Source organism: Triturus cristatus, chromosome 4_1 (assembly GCF_964204655.1).
Source record: "Triturus cristatus chromosome 4_1, aTriCri1.1, whole genome shotgun sequence".
In the NCBI taxonomy this organism is placed as follows: Eukaryota; Metazoa; Chordata; class Amphibia; order Caudata; family Salamandridae; genus Triturus; species Triturus cristatus.
Genome location: NC_140585.1, coordinates 104876361 through 104882226, shown reverse-complemented (window position 1 = coordinate 104882226; position 5866 = coordinate 104876361). Strand labels below are relative to the sequence as shown.

Sequence of the window (5866 nt, the reverse complement as noted above, 5' to 3'; positions counted from 1 at the left end):
GGGGAAATATCCGCAGGGACCCTCAAAGTGCCGTGGCAGCCTTATCATGGGCAGAGCAGGACACTCCGGGCCCTGATCAGGGTGGTGCACAGTCGGGCGCCTTCAGCAGGTCCGCACTCCCGCCTCTGTCCCCCGGGCCCCCGGTCGACAGCAGCGTACTTCTGGCCACCGCCCCAAAGAATGGTTGGCGCGAGGGAGAAGGGGGAACCAGGGAGCATGGGCAGACTGCGCCTAATCAGTGGCCCCGCTACTTCTCGTGGGGTCGGTCCCGCTGGCAATACCTCGCTGGGTGTACCTGGATGCCGGAGGGTCGTCCCCGGTCAGTCCGAGCGATACAGGTAGAAATTCAGCTTAGCGGGGTCTTCTCCGGCTGGCGAATCCAGGCCCCGGATGGAGGTCCCAGGACCGGGGACTCACGTAAGTATGCCAGCTGTCTTCAAGCTACTCCGGCCCAGCCACGACGTACGACAGGTCGCTGCCTTGTAGTCTCCGCCCACCGCTTAGGCATCGCACCGCTCCGGACTCCATCGCAGCGTCAAACTCAATCTCTCGGCCATCCCAGCCATTCGGAACCCTTGCATTGGCGTCCCCTCTGCGGGCAGATAATCCCTTATGTATGCACCAGTATGCGGATGTATCAGGAAATATCGGATTTTGGCCGGATTAGCTACCCTGGCCCGGAGCATGTCGCTCAAGCGACCGCCATACTGGGCTACAAGCCACGCCCCAACCTTCCAGACGTCCGTGATAAGGTGTGTGCTTATCAATGCCAAGAGTTCCCTAGTGGAGCATGGTTTAGTATTGTGTCCTGTGCCCGTTGTGTCTAAGCCAGGCTGTAATGTGAGGTTGTAATCACCCCCAATTATGATAGAATCAATTGATAAGCCAGCAATATGAGCTGAAATATTAGCGAAGAAACCACCGGTGTCTATATTAGGAGCGTAAACGTTTATGAAAAGTTGTCGCTGCGCTCCCACAGAGCCCGCCACCAGCAAGTAGCGACCCTCCGGGTCCCTGATCACAGTCTGCGTACTAAAGGGCAACGATTTACGAATCAGGATACAAACCCCCTAGAATATCTGCTATACCCTGCGGAAAATCTGTTACTACCACAAGTGGCTACAAAGCTATTATCTGATTTCGGAGCGTAATGAGTCTCCTGTAGTAGCGCCACCTGTATCTTGTGTCTGGGTAAATAGACAAGTACTTGTCGCCCCTTGCGCGGATTGGACAACCCCCTGACGTACCACGTTATGCAACGTAATTCAAGGCCCCTGGACCGCCCTTCCTTTGACATTACCGAAGGTGCAATGCTGTGCAGTTCAATGTGATAAAATGATTGCAGTCAAATAGCCAACCATTGCCATGTTCCAAGGCCTGGGTGCAAAAAAAACCATCATTAGCCAAAGAACCAAGCCCCCCCACCCACATCGGATAACCACCCAACCTGTATCCGGTGAATCCCAACATAGTGTACCTAAATAGGATTAAAGAACAAGAAAACAATCCCCATACCGATTGTGAATAAAAGGAGATCTCCAAGGGGGGCAACAACGCTCGAGCATACTACGATTATAATAATAAGTCTACATCATTTATATGGAGCTGAGCTCAGATAGATATCGATATGTAAGCATGTCTTTTTTTTTTTAAAGTGAATGATAGAGCGAAAAGGGGGGGAAACAAGAAGAAAGAACTCCCACACCAATGGGGAGAGAGGGAGCGCACTCCAGCGTTGAAAGCTGCAAAGAACCCTGAGAAGGCATCAGTGTCCGAGCCTCTCCGAGAGTGCTATATGCACCAGTACAGTGAGTTCATGCTCCCAGTGACCAACGTTCTACTTTGCAGGGGAAGCCGCTCTGTCCGATTTATGTCGTTTCAAGAAGTAAGCTGCCTCGGCCGGTGTGTCAAAGATAGTAGTTTTACCGTTGAGTTGCACACGGAGGCGCGCCGGGTACAACATGGAATAGCGAATATTCTCGTTACGCAGCGTCTTTTTTAGGTCTCGCCTGAGACAGCGCTTTAGCGCTGCTCTCGCGAGAGTTTTTGTTAAAGGGGGATCTGGAAGTGCAAACGAGTGCTTTTCAGGCCTCCAAATACAGTGCATGTGCGCCGGGCGCGCGCACCATTTGGCAGCCTGAAAAGCACTGCGTGATCACTTTCACTCACGGCCGCTTTGATGTCCTTAGTGAGCCGTGCGGCCACTTAGGACATCAAAGCGGCCGTGAAAGTGCACACCATTTGCCACCCCCTTCCTGCTTGTTGAAAAGCTTTACAGTGTGCGTGTCTTTTTCCTCAATAAATAAAACTATTTGTGCTCACTGTACTTCTAGCCTTTTCACTCTCAGCCATAAAAACCGCGGACGGGGACTTGCAGTTTGTGCATTTACTGGCACCATCGCCGAAAGGGTGCAGGACATTCTCTTGCCCATCGTGCATGTCCGCCTGGGCTGAGACAGCTTCACGGGCTTGCGACCGTCTAATTGCAGCCGCATCCGACTACTTCACAGGTCTTTAAAAGACCACTACGTGTTAATGAGGCTTTTTTGTGTTTTCACCTCTTCTTAGAGCCACTCTGCCTCTGGAAGAATTAGCCCCCCCACCCGAAATCTTTTTCAGCCTCCCCCCCCCTCCGAAATTTGGCCCTAGTTGCCCGCCTGCTGCGCACCAAATAGCAGAGAAAGAAGAAAGTAAAACAATTATACGGAAAAAAAAACTGACGCGGACATATTCCCAAAACTGCAGACAAAAATGTTGATTTTAGCTAGGCATCTTTGGTTTCCTGGAAGTGGAAACGTTTCCAAGGCAATAACAAGCATTGGCATAGCCAATAGGTCTCGCCTTTGGAACCTTATAAGTGTTTGGCCATGCAACAGTTATAGGATATTGTGCTGCATAACTAAATACTTATAAGGTCCCAAAAGCGACACCTATTGGCTTTGCCAATGCTTGTTATATCTTGAAGCTTGCGCCGGGCCACCTGCACCAGTGCCGTGAAGTCTGGGTCTAGAGAAAGAGTCATTCCTTGGTACTGCAGATTTTCCACTTCCCTAGCCTTTCTCATCGCGACATCTCTATCATGATAATTCAGCAGGCGCGCGATGATAAGACGAGGGGGAGCGCCAGGAGCAGATCTGGGGGCCAGGGACCGATGAGTCCGCTCCACCGCAAACGTAGTTGAGAAACAATCTCTGCCAAAGGTGTCTCCCAATGAACGTTCAACATAGGTTTCCATGGGGCCAGTACTGTTGGACTCGGCCACCCCCGCTATGCGCAGATTGTTTCAACGCCTCTGGGCAGTGATTTAGTGAGGGACTCTGCAGTGATTTAGTGAGGGACGCTGTGCAGTGCTTTATTGAGGAACACAGTGCAGTGATTTAGTGAGGGACCCTCTGTAGTGCTTCAGTGATGGACACTGTGCAGTGATTTAGTGAGGGACACTGCAGTGCTTTAGTGAGGGACGCTGTGCTATGCTTTAGTGAGGGACTCTGCAGTGCTTTAGTGAGGGACTCTGCAGTGCTTTAGTGAGGGACACTGTGCGGGGATTTAGTGAGGGACACTGCAGTGCTGTAGAGAGGGACGCTGTACAATGCTTTAGTGAGGGACACCGTGCAGTGATTTAGTGAGAGACACCATGCAGTGATTTAGTGAGGGACACTGTGCCGTGCTTTACTGAGGGACGCTGTGCAGTGCTTTAGTGAGTGACACTGTGCGTGTTGTGAAAAAGAGTTACAATTTAGGAATTTGCAGAAAGTATAAGTATTAAGCGAGGTTTTGTGGGCATTTGTCAGAATCACCACCTCCTTAGTAGCATCCTGCATAGATTTAAAAACAAAAACATTGAAATGTGCGCAGGATTGTAGATTTCATAAAATGTCCTTTCAGTAGTAGGTAAAAGAGCCCCGACCACGAAGGGACTCGAACCCTCAATCTTCTGATTCGAAGTCAGACGCCTTATCCATTAGGCCACGCGGTCACATGAAAAACCACCGCAAGTGCTGCTCGCGGCTGCTGAGAGCATCCGTGGCCCGTGGTAACTGTCCACGGACGGAGAGGGGACTCTCTGGGCGCTGCACTTTCTACTCACATGTACTTGTGTACAGGCGCTATGTGTGTCCGCTCCACACCGGTGCTTACTTTCCCCCGCTCCTAGAGGATCGAGAGGTTACGTTTTGATAACCCGTCCTTGTAGTGTGTGTAGTATTTCTGAATGGGGCTCATCGTCGCGTGTGATCAAGATCACAAGGGCAGTTTGTTGACTTCCGCTCTCCTGTGTATCCGTTTTATCTCTATTCTTTTCTTCTAAGTCTGTGTTTTTCTCATTCTTTTCTCTGCCTGTCTTATTCTTCTTTTCAGCCTCAGTGGTTTAGGTGCTCGTCGCCTCTGTTTAGATTCCTCCCTCGCTGACCCTGTATCTTTGCTGTTTCCTTCCTCCAAGGCGTGTGTTCCTGCAGCAGTCTGCGTGTTTTATTCCTGTACAGAGCGGAAATGACCAAGCTGATCCCACACACCCTGACTCAGAGCAGCTGAGTCTGTCTCTATTTCTTGCTCTTCTCTTTATCTAGAAACTCGTGGGTTATGCAACAGTGATGAGCACACTACCCACAGATACGGTCATTTACAACACAAATACTTTGAGCCCAGCCTGCGATCTCACGCCTCCCATATGGTCTAGCGGTTAGGATTCCTGGTTTTCACCCAGGCGGCCCGGGTTAGACTCCCGGTATGGGAAGATACATTTTTACTGTTACATTTTTAAGAATACAAATGGTTTACACACATTTTACTTTATTTTATTTCCACTTCCTTCACTCTGCATGTTTATACCTTTGGCATATTACCCAGAAACCACCGCCTATAAACCTAACTGATCTCCACACCCCTTTCCTGCACTGTTGAAAGTGACAGTGCAGTTCTTTAGTGAGGGACACAGTGCAGTGGTTTAGTAAAAGCCACTCTGTGCAGTGCTTTAGTGAGGGATGCTGTATAGTGCTTAAGAGAGGGACACCATGCAGTGATTTAGTGAGGGAGACCATGCAGTGATTTAGTAATAGATACCATTCAGTTATTTAGTGAGGGACACCGTGCAGTGATTTAGTGAGGGACCCTGTGCAGCGATTTAGTGAGGGACACTGTGCAGTTCTTTATGAGGGACACAGTGCAGTGGTTTAGTGAAAGCCACTGTGCAGTGCTTTAGAGAGGGACACCAAGCAGTGATTTAGTGAGGGACACCATGCCGTGATTTAGTGAGAGACACTGTGCAGTGATTTAGTGAGGGACGCTGTGCTGTGCTTTAGTGAGGGAGGCTGTGCAGTTGTTTAGACAAGGACACCATGCATGCTTTACTGAGGGACGCTTTACAGTGCTTTAGTGAGGGACACTGTGCAGTGTTGTGAAAAAGAGTTACAAATTAGGAATTTGCAGAAAGTTTATGAATTAAGTGAGGTTTTGTGTGCATTTGTCAGAATCACCAACTCCTTAGTAGCATCCTGCATAGATTTAAAAACAAAAACATTGAAATGTGCGCAGGATTGTAGATTTCATAAAATGTCCTTTCAGTAGTAGGTAAAAGAGCCCGACCACGAAGGGACTCGAACCCTCAATCTTCTGATTCGAAGTCAGACGCCTTATCCATTAGGCCACGCGGTCACCATGGAAAAACACCGCAAGTGCTACTCCCGGCTGCTGGGAGCATCCTTGGCGTCCATGGAGTACGGAGAGGGGACTCTCCGGGCGCTGCACCTTCTACTCACAAGTACTTGTGTACAGGCGCTATGTGTGTCCGCTCCACACCGGTGCGTACTTTCCCCCGCTGCTAGAGGATCAGAGGTTACGTTTTGATAACCCGTCCTTGTAGTGTGTGTAG

General features: G+C 49.8%; 2 non-coding genes across 2 annotated transcripts; both read right to left on the bottom strand.

Moving 5' to 3' along the window:
• Positions 1 to 3903: 3903 nt before the first annotated feature.
• Positions 3904 to 3976, bottom strand: TRNAR-UCG (transfer RNA arginine (anticodon UCG)). Its single transcript has one exon. It is a non-coding gene; the product is annotated as a tRNA-Arg (tRNA).
• A 1600-nt stretch (positions 3977 to 5576) lies between these two features.
• TRNAR-UCG (transfer RNA arginine (anticodon UCG)) lies at positions 5577 to 5649 on the bottom strand. Its single transcript has one exon. It is a non-coding gene; the product is annotated as a tRNA-Arg (tRNA).
• Between the last annotated feature and the right edge of the window lie 217 nt (positions 5650 to 5866).